Genomic DNA, 27614 nt, shown 5'->3' with positions numbered 1-27614 from the left:
GTCATCATCTCTGCCTATGGGTCCAGTAGAGAATGCCTGCCCAATCACAGCCCTTCTGCAGGTACATGCCCCATGCACAGCCCTGCCAGGAGGCACACTAAGGGTTTTGTAACATGGGATTGATCCCTCCCACCTCACCCCAACTTTTAAAACTAGGGTCCTGCCTGGCTGAACTTGAAAAGATGAACTCGATAAATCAGATTCTTATCCTGGGGTTTAGAACTGATTACTGAAGACCCAGAAGTTAGCAAAGCAGACTGGGGGTGGGATGGGGTGGAGTTACATACAAAGTGGGCATTCCTTATTTTCTCCTTCCCAGTAAGTCTGCTGGTCTCCTCATTTCTTCACATCCTTTATTTTAAGAACTACCTTCTCCATTACACAATCTTGGTGTCACTGTCGGCCATGGTGTTAATATACCCTTTCATCTCTGTCCCAAGATGTCATTGACCCACACTTGGAGTCCAATTATCTTGACTCTTGAGTTGGGTGGCTCTAGTATGGAAAACAGTTAAGAGCACTGCTCTGAAGTGACAGTCCACTCTTCCTTGCCACCTAGGTCAATACAGTGTCCTTTCTGAGGCCTGGGCAGCAGCTTTGTCTCTGATTCCCTGTCCTGTCCTGCAGCAATGCAGCTGGTGTCCTGCCAACACCCCTGGTACTCAGTACTCCCTCACTCACTACTCCAGTTATTTGGTGTTGTGTGCCAACCACCTCAAAACTTAGCAGAGTAAAACAACAATTTATTATTATCTCTCATGGGTCCCCTTTGGGGTTCCCCATACAGGTGTAGCCAGCCCAGGGTTGAAGCTAAGTTCATATGAAGGCTTTTTCACTTACTTGTGTGATGCCTGGTCTGAGATAGCTGGAATAGCCTGAGGCTGGCCGGCATCTCTGGCTCTGTCCCTGTGGCCTCTTCATGTGGTAAGGTTGGGCTTCCTCACAGCATGGTAGTCTTGGAGTAGTTGGACTTCTTCCTTGACTGCTGTTTCCCCCAAAAATGAGTGTTCTAAGAGATTCATGCTGCCAAGCACAGCTTCCCTGTATTATATTTCTCAAAAGTCCCGAGGCCACCCAGATTCAAAGGGGCAGAGGAATACACCTTATCCCTCAATGGAGGGATAGCATTTGTCAAGAGGGAAGGAAGGAGACAAACTGCCACATAGCCACTGGCTTTTTACTTCAAGCCCATGTATCTCTGCCTGAGGCCATTCCCCTACTGGAGGCATACTCTTAGGCATACATATAGTTGCAATTCCAGAGAATTAACACTCCCAGGAGCAGTTCTTAACTACAGATAAATGGGAATCTAAATGCCCCAGCTTCCTTGCACTTGCACAGGTTAAATCGGAGGTGGAATACAGTTTCCCAGAGGTTCTCAAAGCGTTTGGGCCCCGTCACCCAGAGTAGAGACCTGTTCCCTGTCACACCCACAGTGGTTGCCTGACTCTTCTCTGACTGACATCTCTACTCCTGTACCTGGCCTCCTGACAGCACCTCTCAAAAAACAAAACAACAACAAAAACCTTGCACCTACATCCTTTACTCAAAGTCTGCGTCTATGGGAAAGAACGGGACGCATACTGCATATTCTCTCAAAATATGTTTTCTGTTGGTAGGTTAACCATATTTGGTTCCTTTTGTTTTGCTTACAGCCGAAGAATAGTAAGTGATAGACTAGAAAGGGGCCAGGGAGAGGGTGTGGGGGCCATGGTAACTGAGCACCAGCCACCATTGTGGAGGAACATGACATTGAAGCTGTGGATGAGGCTGCTCTATGGAAAAGAAAGGCACAAGCCCACACAAAGAGAAACACCTCGTCAGAGAGGCCTTACTGCAGCCCTGTTCCAGTCCTCACTTGTGATTCCCACTCTGTGGAATTCCTTGCCCTTGTAATGAGAACATGACTAAACCCCTTCTGTGTAAGCAAGCCCTTCGCAGATTTGAAGGGTCAAATAGAACCATGGAGACGATTCCTCTCAGTAGTCAGGGGTTTCCACAGAAATCTTTCCCCCCTCCCTGTCTCTTTCCTTGTGTCCCATTCATTTCCCACAGAGATTGTCCTTACCTGTGAGCTCTGTGCTGCAAAGAGCATAGGAGTTGGCCTCTTGCCCCAAACATCTCCATTAACAAGGCTTAGGAGGATTAACAGAAACAAGGGCATTAGGCTGCTTTCCTAAGGTGCATCTGAGGACAATAAAATTAAGAAAATTCGAACTTTGACGGGACGTAGTGAGAGATTTAGTGAGGGCTGATGCAAGACACTATGGGAACTTGGAGGACAATGTGGGGGGCATTGTCTTCATGGGGACAATAAGAGATAATACCTATGGATAGGGGGAGGGACAGAAAAAGGGAAGTACAAAGGTACCCAAGACCAGCTTCCCTACTGGGGAATTTGGTAAGAGCCTTTCACCACCCTTCCCTGAGATAGCTGATAAAGCCATACTGAACTTTGGAATAAGTACTATCAGTACGATTTCTGATCAGAACCAAGTGGTAAAGATTTGCATGGATATCAAACCAATGCTTTGATTCTACAGTAGATATGAGAACCTAAAAACTCTTAAAAGCACAAGTACTTAAACATTTATTTGAAAAACATAGGAAGCATCTGATATTGATAGGTTCAATGACTTAACCAAATAAAACCAACAAAAGTTGATCATTTTAGACTGGGTTTGTAGTAGAGCAGTCAGATAATTCATCATCTAAACTGGAACACTTTAGTGAAATGGGGCACTATTTTTAATGAAGCCAAGAAAACAGGCATAAGCCAGGAAGTCCCAGGCAGACAATGGTAAGAGTACAGGACCCCAGAGCATGTTCTGCTTCCCTTGTTGGAAGGCATGATGGCTGACCAGTGAAAGTCTGTGATCTGCACCTAAATAAAACTTGTAATTCCCATATTCCTCTTTTGTAGATGTGGCGTAATGGAAAACACCTCATCTTAGAACTGAAACACCTGATTCAAGTCCAATTTCATCCTTTTCTAACTGAGAGAACCAGAGCAGATCTCTTAACTTCAATCAGCCCAGTTTGCTCTTCTGTAAAATGGGGATGATTCCACATCATTTACAAAGCTGTTGTGAAGATTAAAGACTGATGTATGAAAGAGCTTTTGTGGACTCTTATCAACAAATGTATGTTGATGTTATTTGTCCATTCAGCAGTAAATCTGGGCAATCTCAATGCATAAGAAAACTTAATACACAGTTTCTTGAAAAGCTATGAAAAGAACTGCCCCATGTTTCCATTCTGGCTTCAATATGAACCAATTCTATTTATTTCATATGGTGGCATGTCCTATTTCAGCCCACCAGGTACCTCATGCCATTCAACTTGAAGGCAGCTTTTGACCCTTGAACTTTTAGCAACTTTCTCATTGGGGAGAAAGAACAGCTCCACATTTAAGTGGAAACGCATATATGCTCCTTGACTTTCTGCCTGACACCACTCAGTTTCACCAAAAATAGGCAATAGGAGTAGCTTGTGTTCAGCACTTGGACGTCTCTGTGATGAGTGTGAGCGGCAAAATGGGAAAACTTATAGGGGCATGAGAAGAATAATATGGAGCTTTTCAACTATAATAGAGGACCACACACATGGACCCACGAGGATTGTGCCCTGGACCATCTTCAAAAACATGGGAGCTGCACTCTCCGCAGCCATGCGTAGGCCTGGTTTAATTAAATGTAGGCCACAAATGGGCTGGAAGGCACAACACCAAAATGCTGTCGATTTCTGTGGTAGAAATTTCCCACATCCCTGAGTTCCTGATAAGAGAGTGCATGTGGAGAGTACAACGTGAATGCTTGGCAGATGGTTGCATCTGTTTTTCCATCATTTTGAATTTAACAAGAAAACCCCAAAATGTGTTTTGACACATGCATGCCTTTTTTTTTGTTCCCTGCATTTTGAAATGGCTAATTAAGTCCATATGCTTCTGATTCATTTACACTTAACTCATCAAAATGTTGTTTTGTAATAGTCATTTGAAGTCCAAGGCGCCTCTCTTGAGCCTTTTTTCTAAAAACCAGGAAGTTATGGTTTGCCAGCCAACAGCAGGCGTTTTATACCAAAAGGTTCAAATTTGGTTCAAGACAAGATCCTATACCCAGGAGATTCCAGTGGTTAGGAATTATCCTAAAGTGTCACTGTCAAGTGTGGGGTGTGACTTTGAATCTTCTGTTACTATCCAAAGATACTCACTGTTCCAAATCATACAAAACAATTTATGAGAGAGAAAAATTCATGCTAGAATCACTGGGTCCAATAGAAAAATTTAGTTTAAATGGAAGTTGGGTAGCTTTCCATTTTTAAAGAAAAGTTTTCATTGGGCATAGCTAGGATTATAACCAAAGGCTTCATGCCAACCTCAACCCAATACAGTAGCCATTATGCCATCAATTTTTGCTATCAGATCTTACTTACACTATTAAAAAAATGCACTTACAACTTGGACTTCAAGCAAACAGAAAACTTCTATTCTCTCAGTGTTATGTCAGAGCATTGTCTAATAAGCACATCTAAGAGTCTCCTAGTCCTAGAGTTTGTAATCTTAAATTATTTCTATCCAGAAGAAAATATAACTCCAAACATTGTAGTTTTGTTGTCTTATAGGACATTAGTCAGTTTGTATCTAACTCAGCAAAACTACTTCAGCATTTTTATTTTGACTGACTATATACACCAATTTTTTCTATCCTCCCTCAAACCTGCTTCACTGCTCAGTTACTTCTCTCATGAATACATTAACTAACCCTTTAAGTACAGTCCCTGAATATGTGTTTGAAGAGTCACAATATTTTTGAGAATTATACTTCAAGATTGCACTGCCTTGAGCCTGGCTTTCCTGATCTATCTTCCTTCCTATTGCTGCTTATTTAAGTTTTATAACTATGAAAAGCAAATGGGCGTTCAGAGAGTTAAAAATTGAGTAGGTGCAACACTAGAGAAAAATTAAGCCAAGAATGGAGGAAAGGGAAGGATTTTGAACACTGAATGAATTTACATACATGTTCTCCTCTCATTTATATAAACAACTCTGACAAGTAGGCATCACTCCACTTCGCAGGTAAGAAAAGTGAGGTGGAAAGTGGTTAAGAAACTGGCCCAGAGTCACACAGTCCCCACATTTGGACAGGAAGCTGTCAATGTAAAACCATGTGTTCTTCTCACTGCACTCCCTGCACCTGTTCCCCTCCCCACCCCTGCCACCCTTGTCTGGCACAGTACCATTAAGGGCTTGAAGGGGTGGAGCTGTAGAAAATCACAGAAGTGGGGAGAAGGAACAGACATAGCAGAGCCAGGACGGAGAGCAGCAAGCAGACTTGTTCCATAGAGAAGTCAACCAGCTCGTGTTCACACTGACATGAAGTATGCCAAAGTCCCCTGAATTTGTGCCTCTAAGAAAATATCACCCACTTTGAGAATGCATGTTGATGTCCAGTAGAAATATAATGTAAGCCACAGCAATAACTTTACATTTTCTAGTAGCCACATAAAAAAATAAAGATGAACTTTTATAAATAATATTATATTTATATTAATAATATATAAATAATTATATATAATTTATAATTATATACAATTATTAATATATAATTATGTATTATTAAATAATATATAAAATAATATTAATGGTTTTAACTTATTAAAATTACTTTTTATAATGTTTTATTTAACTCAATATGTCCAAAATGTTTCAACATATAATGAGTACAAGAACTTACTGAGACATTATATATATATATTTTTTCTTACCAGGACTTCAAAATCCAGTGTGTGTTTTATGCTTAAAGCACAACTCAATTTCAACTTACCACATTTCAAATCATTAATAGCCACATGCAGCCACTGGTTACAGTGTTGAATGTGTAGCTCTCAGTGATGCCTTATGTGACTATATCAATCATTTTAGCTTGCCTAAAAGCCAGGCTTATTCTCAGAGAGCTTTCAAACTGCAGAGAATATGTCTGTGGACTTCCAGAGATCTATAAACTCCAGTTAGAAAAGCACTGAGTTAGGTATTTCCCACATAATCATAATGCTTAGTTTGTTGGGAGTTTACTGCAGAGATACACAGGAAAGTGAGGGAGAACTCACTTCATCAAACCTCATTTCTAAGAAGTGGAATCTTACTCCTTGCCAGTCAACAATCACAGCAGTTCTAATAGGCAAGGGCCCTCTCGAAACTACTTGTCATCTTAGCTCCTGAGTCCCTGCTCCTACTTTCTACTCCAGTCTCTGTATCTGTACCTCATGGCTTCTGCTGCCTCATAGCTTGTCCTTCTTGTCTTCTTTCCAGGTGTGTGTCTGCTTTTGCAACTCTCCAGTAGCTGCTTTCTCTCCATGTGCTCCCATCTCAGGCCCAGAGCATCTGATCTGGGCAGGGATCTGATCAGGTGGTTGTGTCTCCAGGGACGGCAACTCTCTGAGGCGTAGCATTGGTGCAAGTTTCCTCATCAGAACCCGCCCCAGGCAGGAAAGAGCTTGCCCACTCTATACCCTCTTTTCTTGAGCCCCACTCCAATCTCTCCTGGCTGTCCAGCCCTGAAGGCTTCTCCAGAGTCTTACCTCACCAGCCACACCAATAGGAAAGACAGCAAAGAAACAGCCACTTTAACCTTTCTAAAGTTGTACTGAAAACTCTACCACTGCCTCAATGGTCCCATTTTTTACAGTCTCAATTAGTCCATTTTGTCTTTGACTTGTTTGTGGAATGCCTCTTCATTGACCATGGAGCTCGGTAGAAAGAGGGAAGAGAATGGAGCCTTGAACTTGCCCTTGAAATAAGAGAACTTCCAACCACCTGGCTTTGGATTACCTTACAGAGCTCTTTTGTTGACACCCCTCCCTACACATACATACACATGCACACTCTTTGTGTTTAGAACATTAAAAGCCATTTGCATTCCTTGAGGAGTGTCAATCAACTAAGAGTGGTTCTGCTCCCTCCTCTCTCTTCAATGTCTGCAGACATTTTTGGTTGCCACAGCTGGGCTAAGCATGCTACTGTCATCTAGTGGGTGAAAGCCCAGCACACTGCTAAATATCCTACAATGCACAGGAAAGAGAATTATCTGACCCAAAGTGTTAATAGTGCCAAGGCTGAGAAACCCTAAGCTTTAAGGAAAAATTTCCTTTTCACTGGTGGCCTGAAGGCAGGAGAGATAGAAGCAAAAGGGAATCTAGCAATCTAGAAGCATGTTGGACAATTGGGAGAAAGCAGTCTCTGATTGAAAATATACTCTCTACAATTTTATTAACTGATGTTACCAAAATAAATTCAATAAAAATTTAAAAGAATAAAAAGTTGTGATAACTTGATTTATGCATTTAAAACAAGAAAATGTAATCACTACTTGAATATCAGAGAGATCGTCACATTGTGTTATTGCAATGGGACAAAGATATGGATGGCCTCTGAATGTGTAGGTGCCAAGCCCAGGCCAATATCCACACCTTGTTGAAAGATGAGAGCTTGTCTCCAACCTCTGAGGTGCCATAGAAGAAAAGTAAAAAATGGGGCGAAGGGGTGGTCACAGGACAAAAGAGTACAGTAGCTTTTGTTAAATTTCTGAACCAGTCACCCATGGAAACAATGGGCTCTCCTCCTCATCCCAGCATGGGTGTGCGCAAAGTGTATGCACAGAGCCTCTGGAGCCAGACTTCACTGATTCCTGTTAGTTTTCCCCTGTGTTCTTCTATGAGCCAGGTCTTCTTCTAAGATTTTTTTCAGTGCATGATGGGGAAGGCCTACTGTATCCTTCCCAGTAGGAAATCCAAGCCACAGAGGTTCAGTAAGTGGCTCGTGGCCTTACAGCCAATAAGGTGCAGAGGCAGGATTCAAACCAGGTCTGACTTGACCTGACCTGACTAAACATTTGACCACAAAGAAGTCCAGGATGCTGCTCAGCATGGAGGTCTCAGTTACTGGAGACTGACACCTTCAGATTATTAAGGGGAGCACATGCAGAGGTTTTAATCTGCTGGCCTCTCCCCAAAACCATAGTGCCGAGCCTTCACTTGGCCCAGAGGGAGCACATGAAGCAACCAAGCTCTCATAGGCACTCTTTTTCATTCCTTCCTTTTCCTTCTTTTCACCTGGCCTCTTAATTTGAGGGCCCCACCCCACATCACACTTTATCTGTACAATAGGAAACAAATGTAAAGGCACAAGGAGGCAAGTTTGCTCTCAAAAGACTCCCTCGGTAGTTATAAGGAGTAACTGAAACTAGTAGTTGACTCCAGTCCTGCAGAGTTGGCACCAGGAGAAACACAGCATTTTATAAACGCTCTTCCAGCGGGGGAGGTGAGCTCACTTCCGGAGGGAATCACTGCAGGGGGTGTCTGCAGGGGGGGCAGCCAGGCCTGGCTTTCAAACATCTGAAACAGCCCTGGTGTAATCAGGCATGAATATTGATTCAAATAAATTATGCATGTTTATACACTTGTTTATTATTTTACTCCCACAGTCGCTCACATGTAAGTTAGCCTGGGCAATTGCCATGGAGCCGGTCAGCTCTTGGATGCTGTAAAAATCAGTTGCTTTGCAATATTTGGTGGCCAAAGGGAAATCCAAGCCATTAGTGAAAATTATAACCAAAATGACAGCAAATTTCTGTCATCTGGAAGGGCTTGACGAGTCCAAGTCATCGGGGTCAGACACTGCCCCACTCCTGGGCCTGTCATGAGACCATAGAAGAGCAAATATGGAAGGTTCCAGAGCATTCTAGCAATTATCATTTTAACAAATAGGGCTCTTTTCTAATATTCACATTCCTTTTGCATGGTCTCATGAAAACACAAACATTCACTCCATCCTCAAAAAATGCAGGCACTCTGGGAGGAAAGAGCGACCGCTTAGTCTCATAGCCAGGCTGGAGGAAGCTGAGACTGACATCAGGTACTAGATTATAAAGTTGATGGTTTTTAACTCAGGTGATAAACTAGACCACACCTCTGGGCACTTTGGCATACCCTGATCTTAGGGTCATTCAGGGGAAGGGACATCACTTCCAGAAGAGACCCTTGCAGGCACCCATTCAGAAGACCTGTCTTGCATGGTTGGTGACAAGAGCAGACAGTCAGCAGACTGGCCTGTCTGTCCCCAGGTGGGAAGAAGCTCACTGGGAAGAGCCAAGGCCCTGACAGCTCTCTGTCTAGATGTGATAGACTGGGACCTGGCAAAGGCCTGCCATGCAGGAGGCTAAGCTACAGTAGTCAGGGTGGCCCTTACAGATGGAGCTTCCCTTCCAAGAGCCACATTTTAGAGGGGAAAGAGGTATTCCTGAAGTCCCGTGTTTTGAGGATTAATACTGTCATCTTCATCTACTTTCTGATGTCCATGGTCACCAGTTACCAACCCAAAAGGAGGAAAGAGTAAAGAATTCAGATTCCCTAAATACATTGTTAAAGGAACTTTATGTACTTCTTCACTGAAAGGTCACTGAAATTACACTCAATACACTCCTTTCTCTCTTGATAATTGTTTCAGAAGATACTCACACCCTGGAAACTTGCACTACTGCTTATGAATGTTGAAATGAATACATGAATTTAGCTCTGTATTCTGTATGGATTATTTTCAAATTTCATTGTCTGAGAGAAATAAAAGTAGGTGGAGACCCAAGAATAACAATCTCAGATCTGAAAGAGATACAGGGATTTTCACTTTCTATATGACATGTTTCTACAGTTTAAAAAAAGTGAGGTGAATTATTTATGCAATATGAAAAATCATTTTTTAAAAAAGGATAAGGCAGCAATATATAAAATTTAAATATTCAAACTCTTGTGAGGATAAAAAAAAAAACAGTATTCCAAAGTTAGGGGGGAAGAAAGGGAGGAAAGTTTAAAAATCATGTGACCATAGTTCCAAGGTCCAATTCTCAATAGTTTTTCCCTGAAAACTGATCATTCTGGCATCGTAAGATACTCAATTTCAGAGTTAGTGTCTGAAGAGCGAAGAGCCAGTTCAGGCAGTCGCCTGTGGCAGCACAGAAACTCAGCTCCAGCCTCCACACTTGTTCCCATTTACACAACAAGTAACTGGACTGGACCTCGTTAGATGCCAGTGGAAGGGAAATTTTCTAATGGAAAACTCGAGAAGAGAAAACTGTAACTCTGTACCAAATTTTTTAAAAATATCAGCATCAGGCTGGTGACATCAATGAGTAGATCCCTCTGACGGGCAGATAACAGTGAGGCCAGCAGGCCTTTGAAGCCAAGTGTTTAAGCAACTAATTCACATGAAATTAATCACCAAAACTTATTTGCAAACTACATGTTGAGTAGCATTTCCTCTAGCGATACCTCATAGCAAAATATTTTCCTCAAGCTTTCCCCTCAGGGAGATTCTGTATTTGCAGATTCATCTGAAGATATTCATTTTCCTTGTAGTAGGCTGTACACAGAAGGGTAAATACTTGTTCTTTAAGTTCTGTGTACATTCTGGACTTGAAAATAATTGTTACAAGAGTGATGAAATGGAGTCAGTCAGGGAGCATTGTCCCTTTACTGCTTCACTCCTGTGTAAAATTCCTTCCCCCAGAACTCCTAAGACCATGTGAGTGGGCAAGTGCACAGGAGCAGGCCGATGTCTCCACCCATACACACCATACCACACATATACCACACATACACACACAGCACACTCATAACACAAACACACAACACACATACCACACACACACCACACTACCATATAAACACACCACACATAAACCACACAACATGCATACCATACACCATATATATACACCTGCAATGAACACAGACACCACACACACAGTGCATATACACACAACACATACAATACACATACACACATCACACATACACCACACATACATACACACCACCACACCAGGGCAGTGAGAGCCCTGACTGCACAGGTAGCAATCCATTGTGCCAATCTACGGTCAGTATCTAAAGAGTGAACAAGGGCTTCACTAGCACCGGGCCTAATTTCAGAAACCATTGTGCAACTGGGAAGCCAAGTGTAACAAGATCCTGTGCTACTTCCAAGAGCACAATAGACTGGGCCCCTCTCAGCTGGGAAGGGAGGTGGATGGGGAGAGACATTGTGAGTCACTGATTTTACCAAAACAAAGTGAACCGAATTCCACATTCTAGAAAGTGTGAGTGGCAGTGACTGTGAGAGTGTGTGAAAAGGAGCAGCAAACCTCAGCACAAATAAACACTCTCCTTGAGCATTTTTTAAAGCAAAATAAATATTTTTTGAAAAGTAGAAGCTAGCTGGGATTTGCAATTTTTCTGAGAACTCCCCACATTTCCATCAGTAAGGGAAATATTAAAGGACAGTAAACACTATGAAGCTCTTAAACAGACTGAGACTGATGTCCATGATGCAGTGTCTAAAAGGAAAAAAACCGAGTGATAAAAACATGCCCAGATGATGTGGAAAGAGAACTTCATTCCATGGCCACGTGTGTGTGTGTGAATGCATAGGAAAAAGACTGGAAGGATCCACTCCAAACTGTTACCAACTGTTATGTCTGAGGAAGAAAATGGAATTGCCCAGTGAGAGAGCAGGTAGTAAAGAGGCCTTTCACAGGTTACTCTCTGCATTCTTGATTCATTTGGGTCTCTGAGAAAGAGAAACACACTTTGGTATTAACTTGCATAACAAAAAAGACATCAAAAAATAATAAAAGAGGGGAAATATAAATTGGGTTTACACATATAAATAGAATTACACTTTTTTTTAATGCCATGCCTTTCTTGGCAGGACATCCTGGTTTTTTTGTTTTTTTATTTTTTGGTTTTTGTTTTTTGTCAGCTGGAGACACTTTCAAGATTACTAGTGGAAAGCAAAGGGATTGGTAAGACACAAAGAGCTGCATTTTAACTCTCTTATGGGTTTCTAAGCCCCAGCCAAGCACTGGAGCTCCAGGGATGGATAGCAGCAGGTATCACTTAAGCTAGAGAGTTTTGGGACCAGACTGTCCAGGTTCTAACTCTGCCTCAGCCACTTACCTGCCAGGTAGTCTCCGGCGGTCCCCAACCTTTTAGGCACCAGGGACTGGTTTCGTGAAAAACAATTTTTCTACAGACTGTCAGTGAGGAGAAGATTTCAGGATGATTCAAGAACATTACATTCAAGTTCACCTACTGTTGTGCAGCCCATTTCGTAACAAGCCAGGACCTGTCCACAGTTGGAGGTTGGGGACCCCTGGAGACTACTTCAGCTCCCTAAGCCTGGTTTCCTAGCCAATGGAGCAGAATTTAAGATAGTATCTATCTCATTAGTTGAAAAGAATGAGATAAAAACCTGTGATGCACTCAGCACTTAATAGGGCACCGATACATAATTAAGAAATATTAGCTCATTTTTATTAATGAAGCACCATGAGGGATTCCCACCAGAATTCATAACATCACCCCAAATCCAGAATGGGTGAGACAATTCCACTACCCAGAGCCAAGTTTCAAGCTCAAACATTCAACATTCATTCAACAAAGAGGTACTGAGTACTTTCTAGTTGGCAAATGCTTCGAGAACTGTGCTCCAGAGTCCTCACTTGAGGAAATTAGAAGAAATTACAACAAAGAGGAAAAGCTTCAGGTGCCCTGTGAGCACATGGTGTGGGTGGCAGAGAAGACAGTCTGTCCTGGAGAGAAAGGAATCAGGTCAGGCTTCTCAGAGAAGTACCATCGAAAACTGGAAAGGGCAGGTGGAATAAGAATGCATTCCAGACAGAAGTCTGGAGCAGATGCTTAGCAGTGAGGAATACCATGCAGGGGCCAGCAGCACAAGTATTAAGTAGTTCAGATGGAGCTGGGGGTGGAGAGGTTAGTGAGGTAAGCAGAAATAAAGAACATTTATGCCTAATAAATTTTCTTGCCTGTCATGTCACATGCTCCATGGGGTACGTTCTCTCAGCTGGACGGAGCACAGTGGACTGGCTCACTATGCCCTCAATGGAAAAACTGTGTGTCTGGTTGGGGGAGGGGAAGTGGGGAGAGCCTTTAAACAACACAAGAGCAGGCCAGGGCTGGGAGAAACAGGAAAAACAGTAACATGAACAAATGAGTGAAAATACCCTTGCATGTTCATGACCCTCATTGCAAGAGCCTCAGATAAGTGAAGCTAAGTAAAACCTAACTGGTATAAAACTGCGCCCATGCTCTCCCTTTGCAGACACTTGCAGGTCAAGATTTCCCAAGCCTGAATCTCAGGGGGTTGCTAATGCAATGTCTACAGCTGAGTAGGAAAGTGCCAAGGTGATATGTAGCAGAGGAGGTTTTCCGCTCATCTCAATGTGGATTTGTCGAGCTCCTCATTGTGGAGAAAACATACTTTGAGTTTGGCCAGATGAACATGGAGGAAAGAGAATTCCAGGCACTACAATGAAGCATGGTAAAGTGAAGAGGCAGGTTAACAGGCAGGTCTTATCCCAAATTCTTTAGTAACAGAAAACAAGGCAATCAACATTCAGACCTTACCATTTGTTTCCTTTTTTATTAGATTGGAAAATTATTGCTCACTATCTAGATTTCATTTCTGTCACAAGCAATGATCCAGAGTTGTTATGGATTCAGTTTGAAGGAAATAATAGATTGAGGAATGCCAATCCTTGGTGTTCCCATAGGCCCCTTCAAAGACCTAGGCAGCATGTGTTCTATCACAGGACTCTGCCCCCATCCAAGTGACTAGACCTCTGTATGGCAACTCCATGGACTAGCCAAGTGAAAGAGTTGGGCCAGTGGGGTTTGCACTCCTGGGAACTTGACTTGAGAAAGGAGAGAATCAGGCTGTGGGAGCCCACACTGCAGGGAAGCAGACAAAGGAAGCATAAAGTAAAACAGAAGTCACAGAAAGCCATAAGCAAGTTGACATTATAAGAAAGACACACCTTAAAGGAGAGGATGATATCAGCAAGACAGAGAAGAGATGGATAATAAAGAAAAGAGAAACAAGAAGACACAGAAAGAGAGGCCAAGCCAAGGTGAAGGTCAACCCCTGGAGAGAAGATGCAGTGCTCTGAGGAGTGGTACTACACCAGGGAAGGAGCTCCGGTGTCCCTGCTCTTTATTTGTCACCTCAGACGGAGTGACAGTTTCCTTCACTGACATGGTGGGCTCAGCACACCTCACCCACCTGAGTCAGCCTGACAGTGCCTCTGTTCCTGCCATCCAGGGAGCCTGGGAAACACAGATGAAAGGCTAGGACTCACCTGGAAAGACAGTGTACACCCTGGAGACTGGAAGAACCCAGGTACTTGTCATCAAGTCTCTCCTACTAATTTCTGAAGAACTCTGAATCATAGGAGTGGTGTGGAAAATATGGATGTGGGAAATTTCTTTCGCTTTTATAAAAGTGGGTAAATCATGGATTCTATCACCTGGGAACTTCGAATCTATATTGTGCAAGATTCTAGGACAGAAACATCAGACCAAGGAGGTGGTCATAAGAGCTAGAAATGGCTTATGAAGAATCATTTGTGTCTGATTAAGCACATTTTCTAAAAGTATCATGGAAATTCAGGTTCTGCCAGAATATGTTTTTATAAGAGTTGACTTTTCTTCACCTTTGCCTCAATGTGAAAGTCATTCTTCAATATACAGACTTCAAAATCAAACACATTCTTAAAGATGGTGAAATAGGCACTATGCAATATATCTTCTCAGTCCTTAAGCATTTCTTCCTTCAAGCTTGAATTTCTCCAATGATAATATATGATTTGTCTGCCAAATGACCACTACTTTTTGTTAGAAAGAGAATAAACCAAATGTTTCTCTCAAATAGCCACAATTATATTAGCTGTTTGCTAAGATTATTTTCTGTTTTCTGTGCTTCCTTTTACTCCTCCTTTTTCTTCTTTTTCAATAGAAGGCAGCTTTTTTTTAATAGTTTCTTTCCAGAAGCAAAAAAAATTCTATATATCAACTTTCAACTACCTTCTATCTCCAGAATTCTCCACTCCCACAAGCAGGGAGAGGCTATAAGTTGTCATTGTTTTCAAGAGGACCTGCCCTGTCCCTGTCCTCCAGGGACAACCCAAAGGGTGATACCCAACAGCAGTTCTGGGTTTTGCATCAATGCCTGCTGCAGCTCTGTAGTGAAAATTGGTTTAGGGTGGGACTAGGTGTGGCAGAGCTCAGGCCTTATTAGAAGCTAAAGGGCAAGGAAGACACAGGAAGACAGGGACTGGAACTACCAAAGGTCTCTCTTCTTTATCTCAGTAGCTTGGATCTTACCTGGTTTCACTGGTCTTCATTCTTCTAAATCAACACAGGATTTCCGCTACCAGCTGTGGCCCAGCTCCACAGCTATGAGATAAACCAATAAACCTGAGCAGATTCCTGGTTCAAAAGTTGAAGTGATTAGACATTTGCTATCATCCCATCTATCTCAGGGAATGCAGTTCCTGAAGTAGCATTGGGATATATGGTAACATTATCATACTAGATGTCAGATTTATCCCTGAGGTCATTGAAGTATTATTTTCTACCATCAGAGCCTTTCCTGGTTAGATTCCAATCGAAACCAGTCACTGTCCCTGTCAAGTTGTGTTCTCCAAGCCAGATAAGAGAACGCTGGTTTTCCTCAAACCCCTCCTTCCCCAGCTGCGGCACTGGAATCTCTGAAACAGTGGACTGCACCCTCAGCCACCATCTAGAATCCAAGAATTTCTTTTTTATCTGTTACAATACTTTTGATTTCTAGAATCTCTTTTTGGTTCTTAAGACTTCCATCTCTCTCCTTACATTGCTCATCTGCTCTTGCAGGCTGTCTACTTTATCCATTAGGGCCCTTAGTGGATTTAATCATAGGTATTTTAAAGTTCTGGTCTGATAATTCCACCATCTCTGTCATCTTTTTCTCACTTTTCCCCAGTCTCTGCAAATTGTGGTTTTTGCATTTTGGTATGCCTTGTCATTTTTTTCTTGATAGCTGGACATAATGTACCAAGTAAAAGGAACTGTGTAAATAGGCCTTTAATAATATGGTGTGGGGAATGGAAAGTACTATATAGTCCTGTGATTAGTCTTCAGTAAGACTGTGCCCCTGGACTGTGACAGTCACATGAGTTTCTCAGTTTTCTTTCCCTTAGGTGGGACAGGTTGCCTAGAGCTGGCTGGAGTTGGGTATTTCCCTTTTCCCTGATCATTTAGGCTCTGATAAGACCCCAGCAGGTTAGGCTGCAGTGAACTAGCTTTCCCTGAGAGCAGGCTTTGTTAAGAGTAGAGTGCTCCAGCCCTGGCCAGGTAGCTCAATTGGTTAGAGCATTGTCCTGATATGCTAAGGCTGTAGGTTTGTTACCCCATCAGAGCATGTACAAGAAGAAACCAATGAACACACAAGTAAGTGGCAGTAAGAAATTGATGTTTCTCTTTCTCTCTCTCTCAAATCAACCTGTAAATTTTCTTTTTAAAACATCAGAGTGTTCTGGTGTATTTCAAAATGTTTCTTTTTTCCCTACCCCTGCCAGAAACACCAGGGGATTCTTCTTCTTATTTACTTTGAAGACCTGATCAAGCCTCTGGAGGTAAATCTTATAGAATTGTGGGCCCCCCACCCAGTGGCTAGGTCCATCTGGAATGTTCCACTCTCAAATTTGTCTGCACAGAGCCTCCAGAAATTAAATTACAATTTCAGTTTTCCCTCCCCACCCTGGTTTCCACAGCAGTCTCTGCTCAGCTCTGGTGGACCAGGACTCCTATAACCACCTGTTTCTCCAGTCAAGGGGCAATTATGCCCTGTGCCCTCACCTCTCTCACAGATCCAGAAAGAGTCATTGATTTTTTTTGGTCTGATCATCTTTTTCTTGCTTATAGATTGGTGATTTCCAAGCTCCTTACCTGAGGAACCAGAAACAGAAAGTCCTAAGAACTTTTTCTAAAACTACCTTTGTCCCTATCACCATCCCATGAAACAAGGCCATGGATGACATCACCATTATTGACATTTCATGTTATCTTATAGTATACTCTAAAAATAAGAAATATCCTCTGAGCCATGATCTGCCTTAAATCAAAGAGGTCTCAAGAAATCAGGGAAGGCAAGGCCACTGACCTACAAGTGACTGCTTAACTGTTTGGTGTCCAAGGGCCTTCCATGGGAAAGTAAGGGTCCTCCAAGGCTACTGGCTTTAGATGGATGCTTACTTAGGTGCTCTGTGCATAATGACATTGAACTGGTTCTCAAAGAGGAAGCGCCTGAAAGGACAATGTTTGGGAAATGTAGGCAAGACCCAGTAAATGTTTCTTCTGAGTGGAATTAGTTGGGAGGAGACCAGTGATTTGGGAAGATCATTTTCTTGGGTTTGTGTTTTGGGTTTTTTTGGTGATTCTAGTTAATTGTCTGTGACAGGTACTGCAAATTATTTCAAAATCATTTCTAACATTGTCTAGCATATGTTCCTTATCTCTAAGGCTAAAAGGGAAAACCACTCTGCCCAGACTTCTCTAAGGAACACTTGTTGGACTCTTGTTGGAACCAATCATAGTCTGCATTCTTATGGGAATAGGCAAGTGTTCTAGATTATACCAAACCCATGCATCCCTGAGAGACTTAGAAGACAGCAGTGAGCAATGGAAAGTGATACAAAGGAGGGGAAGTGGGATATTCTGGCACATGTGGAGATGGAGGCCTTTGCTTTGTGACAGCTATGTCCAAGGCTCTTCTCTGTGGTCCCAGCAGCATATGACCTGAGTATGTGGCAGTGGGGGCAGTGAGGTTTCTGCTAGAAAAGTCTCACTGTGTGCTCGGTGTTTCTTCTGGTTGCTTATTCCTGAGTGTGCAGTATCAAGCTTATTTCCCTGGTCCTTCTGGAAATCCTGTACTAACTCTGTTTATGTGAATGGGTTGATTCTGTTGGCTGCAATGGAGAAACCTGGCCTTTTCATGGCTTCCAGGTGATGCAGTGGCAGGTGGGTAGCCATATGGTCAGTTCATACTTTTCTTCCTTCTCTGCTACTCCCAAACAACAAGATGAGACTCCAGGGAACTAAAAGATAATTCTGATGAACCAGCTAAGAGACCTGAATCTTATTTTTTAAATACACTACTTGGACCAATCTGAAAAGTTAGGAATTTCCTCAAAAACTTTATCCTCAAAACACTTCTGATATTTCTATATTCCAAGGAGCATATATTGAAGAAATTGATTAGGTCATCTGTTTTATTCAGGAAACGCATTTCAAATGGCCTCAAAATAGTTGAAATTCAAATTGAAAATGTTGTGTAATGAAATCATTAATGAAACGAAGTTGAAGGAAGTTGTTTTTTTCCTGTCACTTCTTTTACATTTTTGAATTCAGAACTTTTAATTAGGAGTTCCAGCCAAGATGGAGGTATAGATAGAAACCCTTCGTTTCCTTGCACAACCAAAAGGAGGATAACAACCAATCTAAAATCAATAAACAACCAGAAGCACCAGAAAATCAAACTCCATGGAACTCTGACAACCAAGGAATTAAAGAAAAAATCAATCAGAACAACTAGACTGGTAAGGCAGCAGACCACGGACCAAACAGAATGGCCAGATGAGAAAAATGGCAGTCAGGCAGCAGACTGGGTGGGCTGAGCTGACGTAAGGGGAAAGTAGACTATACTGAGGGTTGCCACAGTGGGAGAAACTCTCAGTCTCACATGAGACTCTGTTGGAAAGTGCTCTAGGGAGGGGTAGGCAAGCTGCATTGTTCCCTCTCTGGCCCCTTCCCCACAGACAGCATTGCAGCACAGCAAGGAGGGCTGTCCTGCCCAGGTGAATACCTAAGGCCCTGCCCATTTACAACTTATCAGATGCGTGGAAACAAAGAAATAAGGCCCAAGAAAGAACAGAGCAAAACCTCAGAAAGAGAACTAAGTGATAAGGAGAGAGCCAACCTATATGATGGAGAATTTAAAGCCCTGGTAATCAAAACACTCACAGATCTGATTGAGATTGGTCAAAAAATGAAAGAACAAATGAAAGATACTCAAAATAAAATAAAGCAAAATATCCAGGGAACCAACAGTGACAGGAAGGAATCCAGGATTCAAAGCAATGATTTGGAACAAAAAGAAAAAATAAATATCCAACAGGAACAGAAGGAAGAAATAAGAATTCAAAAAAGTGAAGGGAGTCTTACAAACCTTATTAAAAAAAAACTTATTTGAACAAATAATGAAGGAAAACTTCCCCAATCTGGCAAAGGAAATAGACTTCCAGGAAGTCCAGGAAGCTCAGAGAGTCCCAAGGAAGTTGGACCCAAGGAAGCACACTCCAAGGCACATCATAATTACATTACCCAAGATTAAAGACAAGGAGAAAATCCTAAAAGAAGCAAGAGGAAAGGAGAGAGTCACCTACAAAGGGGTTCTCATGAGACTATCAGCCAATTCTCAAAAGAAATCCTGCAGGCAAGAAGGGGCTGGAAAGAAGCATTCCAAGTCATGAAAGGCAAGGACCTACATCCAAGATGACTGTATCCAGCCAAGCTTTCATTTAGGATGGGAGGGCAGATAAAGTGCTTCCCAGATAAGGTCAAGTTAAAAGAGTTTATCACCAAGCCATTATTATATGAAACATTAGAGGAAGTCATCTAAGAAAAAGAAGATAAAAAATATGAACAGTAAAATGATAACAAATTCACAACTATCAACAAAAGAACCTAAAAGAAAAGAAAAACAACAAAAACAAAAACTAAGCAAACAACTAGAACAGGAACAGAATCAGAGAAATGGACATCACATGGAGGGAGTTCAGTGGGGAGTGGGAAGGGAGAAATAGGGGGGGAAATGTACAGGGAAGAAGAAGCATAATTAGTAGGCATGAAACAGATGGGGAGAGATAAAAATGGTATAGGGAACAGAGGACTCAAAGAACTTATATGTACAACCCATGGACATGAACTAAGGGGTTGGGGGGAATGCTGGCAGGTTGGGGGGCCAGGGCAGAGGGGGAATAAAGGGGGGGAAATTGGGAGAACTGTAATAGCATAATCAAAAAAATACTTAAAAAACAAAAATAAAAAATAAAACTTTAGAAATATTTTAAAAAGAACTTTTAATTAGGTTTTAACATAATGTTTCTAACTGTTCTCCTCAAAAGATCATTTTTAAGCAATTTCATTTGTTCTGAGAACCATGTCTAGATCTGTTATCTTCCATACCAGGGCAGCCTATCTTTATTTAAGATCTGGAGGTCGATCTGGCTCCAGAAGTGAATATAATAAGAAGAACTCATTCATTAATTCACACATTAAAACCATGACCAGAAGTTTTGGACACAATGAGCATACAAATAGTCAATAAATAAGTAATAATGGTGGAAGAGAATAGAAGAAAGTTTGTTAACAAAGACTAGGAGATTTATTTTGAGATTGAATGTTTAAAGATATTGAGACTATAGGAGGATGAAAGTGGAGTAGGTTTTAAGTACCACAAAAAGAATTTGTGGTACTTAATCTAGAGAGTAGATTTCCCCATCTTAGTAAATGACAACTCCTCTCATCCAGCTATGCAAGCCAGAAATCTGGGAGTCATTCTTCATACTTGTGCCTCCCTCAGTCCTCAGAGCTGATCCATCATGAGACTTTCTGGTTCCAGCTCCAGCATGTTTCTTGAATTCATCCATGTCTTTCCCAGGCTCCTGGAAGCATCCTAGTCCAACTGAACATCATCTCTGGCCTGGATGACAGCAGTAGCCAGCTAACTGGCCTCTCTGCTTCCTCACCTAGCGTCCTACCACCCAGCTTGTTACAGTAGCCAGAGCCATCTTTTAAAATGCAACAGCAGACCACACCCATGCCTGGGTCCTGCCTGGCTAGCCAGACTCACTTTCCATCATGCTCCACCAAGTCCTCCTTTCAGTTTGTCAGTGCACCCAGCTCCAGCCTCCCTCAAAACCCACACAAGAGAACCTTATCTTCTTGGAATATCCTTCACTGACCCTTCACAAGGTTCCCTTAGGTCTGAGCTGTCACTTTCAAGCCAGGCTCTCTCCCATTCCCTCGCCTTAACTTCGTGTCTGAAGGGTGCCACCCCTCCCTGTGGCCACTCCTCTCCCACTGCCCTGTTATTTTCTTACAAATATCTCACAATTTGTAATTAATGTGTTTACTTGTGTCTTCTCTTGTATACGTCTTTCCTCTACTAGACTTTAAGCTTCTCGAAGGCCAAACTCTTTGCTGTGTTGCTCACCATTGTGTTCCCGGGACCTAGCACTGTGCCTGGCACATAGCAGGTTCTTACATGTGTGCATTTTAATTTCTGGACAGATTAAGAAGTTGCCTAGGAACTTCCAGCCAAGATGGAGGCATAGGTAGGCACGCTGTGCCTCCTTGCAGAACCAAAATAAGGACAACAAAAATTTAGAAACAAAAAAAAAAAACCAGTACTGACAGAAAATTGAACTGTATGGAAGTCTGACAACCAAGGAGTTAAAATAGACACATTCATCCAGACTGGCAGGGGCAAGATCAGGCAGCCAGGTGGAAAGTGCTCCAGGTGAAGTGGTGGCTGGTAGATCCTAGGTGCGGCAATGCAGCAGTGGGCAGATTGTGGAGGGGTGCAGCGCACTGGCAGCTGGCAGACTAGGCGGTCCCACATTCCCACTCAGATAAACAAGGCAAAACTGGGTAGTGAGACAGATCACGTAACCCAAGGTCCCAGCTCGGGGAAATAGAGCCTCAAAACACTGATTGAACACACCAGTGGGGGTTGAGGTGCCAGGAGAGACTCTCAGACTCACAACAGAGTTCATTGGAGAGACCCACAGGGTCCCAGAATGTACACAAACCCACCTACATGGGAATCAGCATCAGAAGGACCCAGTTTGCTTAGGGGAAGAGGCAGAAGGGACTGAAATCTGGCAGAGAGTGGAGCAAACACCATTGTTTCCTCTCAGACCCCGCCCCTACATACAGCATCACAACACAGCCAGGTGAGTTGCCTGGCCTCAGTGATCACCTAAGGCTCCACCCCTCATATGTAACAGGCATGTCAAGACAAAAAAATGGCCCAAATGAAAGATCAGAGCAAAGCTCCAGAAAAAAGACAACTAAGTGACAAAGAGACAGCCAACGTATCAGATGCACAATTCAAAACACTGGTGATCAGGATGCTCACAGAATTGGTTGAATTTGGTCGCAAATTAGATGAAAAAATGAAGGCTACGCTAACTGAAATAAAGTAAAATATACAGGCAACCAATAGTGATGGGAAGGAAACTGGGACTCAGTCAATGGAATGGATCAGAAGGAAGAAAGAAACATCCAACCAGAAAAGAATGAAGAAACAAGAATTCAAAAACATTAGGACAGGCTTAGGAACCTCCAGGACATCTTTAAACATTCCAACATCTGAATTACAGGGGTACCAGAAGGAGAAGAAGAAGAGCAACAAGTAGAAAAGTTATTTGAACAAATAATAAAGGAGAACTTCCCCAATCTGGTGAAGGAAATAGACTTCCAGGAGATCCAGGAAGCTCAGAGAGTCTCAAAGATGTTGGGCCCAAGGAGGAACACACCAAGGCACATCATAATTGCATTAGCCAAGATAAAAATGAAGGTGAGAATTCTAGAAGCAGCAAAAGATAAGGAGACAGTATCCTACAAAGGAGTTCCCATCAGACTGTCAGCTGATTTTTCAAGGGAAACCTTGCAGGCAAGAAGAGGTTAGAAAGAAGTATTCTAAGTCATAAAAGGCAAGGACCTACATCCAAAATTGTTCTATTCAGCAAAGCTTTCATTTAGAATGGAAGGGCAGATGAAGTGTTTCTCAGATAAGGTCAAGTTCAAGGAGTTCATCATCACCAAGCCCTTACTATATGAAATATTAAAGGGACTTATCTAAGAAAAAGAAGATAAAAATATGTATAGTAAAGTGACAGCAAACTCACAATTATTAACAACCACACCTAAAACAAAAACAGACACAAACTAAGCAAACAACTAGAACAGGAATAGACCCACAGAAATGGAGATCACAAGGAGGGTTAGCAACAGGGGAGTGGGAGGAGGAGAGAGGGAAAAGGTACAGAGAATAAGTAGTATAGATGATAGGTAGAAAATAGACAGGGGGAGGGTAAGAATAGTATAGAAAATGTAAAAGCTAAAGAACTTATAAGTATGACACATGGATATGAACTAAAGGGGGGGAATGTGGGTGGAAGGGGATATGCAGGGTGGAGGGGATTGAAGGGGGGAAAATGGGACAACTGTAACAGCATAATCAATAAACTATATATTTTTAAAAAGGTGCCTAGTTGCAGGAGATTTAGCAGTAACCAAGAAAGGGGAAATTAAATTTAAAATTTCAATTTAAAACAAATATAGCCAGTACATCCTGGAGCTATGAGGAGGGAATGACAGCTAATTATGTATAAGTTCACTCTGTGGTTTTTCTACCTACCAGTTTGCAAAAATATAGATAAAGATTCTTAAAATTGGACTTTCAATAACCAGTTTGTAAAAAACTTCCCTTATGCACTCGTAATCAAGATAAGAATACCAGCAACCTCACTCTTATGGTATCACCAACAGAAATGTGTGCAAGAATGTTCAGGGCACATAACTGTTATTCATAACAGTGCCAAACTGGGAAGAAAAAAAAACAGTGTCCACCAACAGTGGGCTAGATAAATAAATTGTTGTTTAGTTATGCAACATAGCAAAACTACAACTTCAGACAGCAACATGGATAAATTTCACAAACATAATGGTGAGGATGAAAAAAAAAATCAGATGCCAAAGCTACAAACTGTGTGATTCCATATATATAGTGCTCAAAAACCAGACAAAACTAATGTATTAATAAAGTAAATGTATCCATCCTAAGGAAGAACAAGAATGCGATTACCATAAAATCAAGATAATAGTTAGCTTTGGAGAGAGGAAGGAATATGAGGGGGTCTCTGCCTTGTGAGTAAATTTCTAATTCTTGACCAAGGTGACAACTACATGAGTATTCAGTCAGGTAAATATTGAACTGTTTTTCAAACAATTATGTATGCTTAAGGATTGAAAATACCAATTCTTGGGCTCGTATGCTGAAGAATCTGATCCAGTGGGTGTTGCTCAGGCCCAGGAGCTACACTTTTAACAAAGAATTTGAGAGATTCTAATGTAGGTGGTCCTCAGGCTTGGGGAGCTAAAGACTGACAAACCTACCTCATCACTGGAAAGAGTTTTAAGGGACAGTCAGAAAGTTTACTCTGATTCCCAATTTAATGCCCTGGCATGTACAGCTCAGGGGCTTCAGGTTGATTCCTTCAAGCCCTTCTTTGATCCAGGCATGCAGTCTGTTAGTAGGGGACAGGAATATAAAGAAAGGTCAAAACTCAGAAATGGTTTAAGTAAACTTAACCTTAAGCTGTTTATCTGTCTCATGAGAAAATTGACCATGCAAAGTTTCTCAAGTTCATTTAATCACTTTTCTTGGCCTTTAAATGAAATGCTGTAGATCATCATTGATCTACATTATTCATCACTGATCATCATTGGGATCATTGTTGGTTATTTGTCATGTGCCAAGGCCTACTGTTTTGCAATGTGCAATATGGTAAACCAGGCCCAGTCCTGACACAAGCATTCCATTGTATCAGTAAGCGCTTGTGTCCAGTACACCTGTGCCCTGCTATAAAGGCTCTTGTTTTCTAAGAAGACACACCTGCAAAATGCAAAAAGATGGATGAGGAGACCCAATATTTTCCTGCTTTTCCAACAGTAAACTTTGCATAGTTTTCAGGGCAGCAGTTTCTGGGCCCTAAAAGCCTCCCAGGTGCCCTCCCTACCCCCACTACTCCCAGGGCTCCTGCTTGGCTGACTGGTAAAAAAGGCTTCAGCTTGCTTTGCAGCACTCTAGGCTGAAGTCACCATTGAAAACCACTCAGCCAGAACTAGCCAAATATACCCATTCATCAGGATGACTTTCCTCCTCAAGTCAGGTCCCAATCCCTGATGCTACTTTCACCAAAGGAAGCCTGCATTGTGTTGTGTGTGTTCAAACCCCCCTGGAAACCACGATATCTGCATGCAGTGGGATCTTCACTTTCTCTCTTTTCAGGCTGTTTTCCTCCTTTTGGATTCAATGGGTTTTTGAGAACCTACACTAAGGATTCCGCCAATGTTGTCTGAAACTAGACATGTTTGGAGCACTCCTGGAATCCCAATCTTTTTGTTTTTCTGGACCCTGCAAGCAGCTTTCCCTGAAAACCCTGATGATCCCACCTGCCACCTGGAATTCACCTGTGGCCAGTCAGTCCCCAGCCTCAAGCTGCCCAAGCCCTCTAGTTTCCACTACTATTTCTACTATTGTTTTGACAAGCGTCTCCTGCATTTTAACTTTCACCCTCCCATCCATAACCCCTTAAGCATCAGAGAAGCTGCTGGAACAAGCATGTTGCTATGCTTGAGCATTAAAATCAGGGTGGACTTTGGGGAAAATGATCAGGGGGCACTTACTTTATTGAACTTGAAAAGTCTATGAAGGAAAAGGAATTATATATATGCAGGCATAACCTCTTAACACATTTTCCAAGGATCTCAAGTGAAATAATTTTAATACACAAAATGGGAAGAACCGTAACTTTGTGGGTGGTATCGTGGAAAAAGCTTTGGGCCAAAAGGAGGGAAAAAAAGATTTTCATCTTGCTCTGCCAATAAATAGTTTGGGACCTTAAACAAATTGCTTGGCCTTCAGTTTTCTCATTTCTACAAGGAAGTATCTGGATTTACCAACAATTTCTTTCAGCTCAAAAAGGCTATAAACTTATGAATACCTTTTATTCATCTTATATTATATGTAAGGACTATGTGAACAAAAACTTGACCTCAGGACTCAACTGTGCTACTTGTCTTCACCTATTCTTTTCTCCTCTTTCTCAGGCAATATTAAATATTAGAAAAGTCCCAACCACTTATCCCAGTGGTGCTATCAGCCCAGGCATCTCCCCATCATCATATGTGTATATTTATTTGTGCCCTCAATAATTAGCTCAATTCTCACCCACCTCATCCCTGGATAACAAAAAGAACAAACCATACAGTATAACATAACTTAAGCAAACAATCAAAGTTGGAAATTATAAATCCATCTGGAAAATCTCAACCACAGAGAAAGACATTCATGTCCCACAAACTCATTATAGTTTGCTCTCAAACTTCCTGGAAGCCTAAGAGAAAATGAGAGCCATGCACATACACAATTTGCACCTTGGAACAGAAGGTTCACAAAGGTAAAACCAGTGAAGGATGCACAGCTTCCCTAAGCCCATTTTCCAACAGATGTGTACAATGACGCTCTTCACATGGGAACAAACACTATAGAGTAGAGCCTGCTCTCAGCAGCCATCTCGCAGTGAAGTCAATGAAACAAAGAATCTGGCTTATCTTTGGACCATTTCTTGCAAAAACCTGCAGTAGTCTGTCTGTGGCTACAAAGGCAGGCGAGTCAGTGTTATAGAGGAAAAGGAAGCAGTGTGAGGGAGACAGCTAGCAGTGGGGTTGGTTGGGGTGCTGTTTGTATAGACTAGTTAGGGAAGTTCTGTCTGCTTAGGTGCCACCTGAGCTGAGATCTGGAGGAAGGAAGACAGTGAGCATGCTGGATCCCTAGGTAAAGAATATCACAGGCAGATAGAACAGAAGGTACAAGGGCCCTGAGATAGGCAAGGCTTGGCATGTTTACAGAAAAAAAGAAGGAGGCCAGCATGACTGGAGTCGAGTAAGCACAGGAAATTGTGAAAGGGAAATGGGGTAAGATAGGAACGGTCTCCAGGGAAGGGTAGAGGGCTGATGGCATGTGGCCTGCCAGGACTTTTGCTTTCACTACAGGTAAAATGGGAAAACATCAGAGGCTTTTGTGCAGAACTTGACTGATATATGTAGCTGAGAATAAACCCCATGGTTTCTTCTTTCTTCTGAAATAACCAGAAACCACAATAAGAGCCAGGATCCCTCCTCTGCCAATAATGGAATGGTCGTCACTAACCTGAAGGTTTCTTAAAGCATGCACAGCCCTGAAAGTGAGCACTGCTTTAAATTTAGCCACTTTTGCCTCTCCCAGTCCTGGTCTTGGCCCCCAAGGCCAGAACCCCAAGGGGTCAGAGATAGTAGGTATATCTCTGTTCCTCAGATATATCTTTGTTCCTCATATCCTGTACATCCTTCAGAGATCCTAGGAGACATAGTCAGTGGGCTCTCAGCTTCCAAACATTCTTACTTCGAGGATGGTTCTGTTCCCACCTGTGCCATAGCTTCTATTTCCTGAGTCCATTATTGCTTGAAAGGTATCTGCCTGGACAAAAGGATGGCAGGGCTATTCACCATACTCTTCTGGGCTTTCAGGTGATGGTAGGTAAAGAGTGGAAGTGGGATGGAGGAAACCATTCCATAAGGGCAGAACTTAGTCTTCCAAATTGTTCCAATTGTGTACAATAATCACGCACACATTTTGATCATTTTAAAAGAAAGTGATATGAAAAAAATTAAAACCTGTACAATAAGGACTTCCAGCCAAGATGGAAGAATAGGCAGATTCAGTTTGCCTCCTTGCACAACCAAAAGAAGGATGACAACAACAAATTTAAAAATAATAAATAATCAGAACTGCCAGAAAATCAAACTATATGGAAGTCCAACAACCAAGCAGCTAG

The sequence above is a fragment of the Phyllostomus discolor genome, chromosome 3 (genome assembly GCF_004126475.2).
Source record: "Phyllostomus discolor isolate MPI-MPIP mPhyDis1 chromosome 3, mPhyDis1.pri.v3, whole genome shotgun sequence".
Lineage (NCBI taxonomy): Eukaryota > Metazoa > Chordata > Mammalia > Chiroptera > Phyllostomidae > Phyllostomus > Phyllostomus discolor.
The sequence above is the reverse complement of the archived record's forward strand: the minus strand, read 5'-3'. Positions refer to the sequence as shown.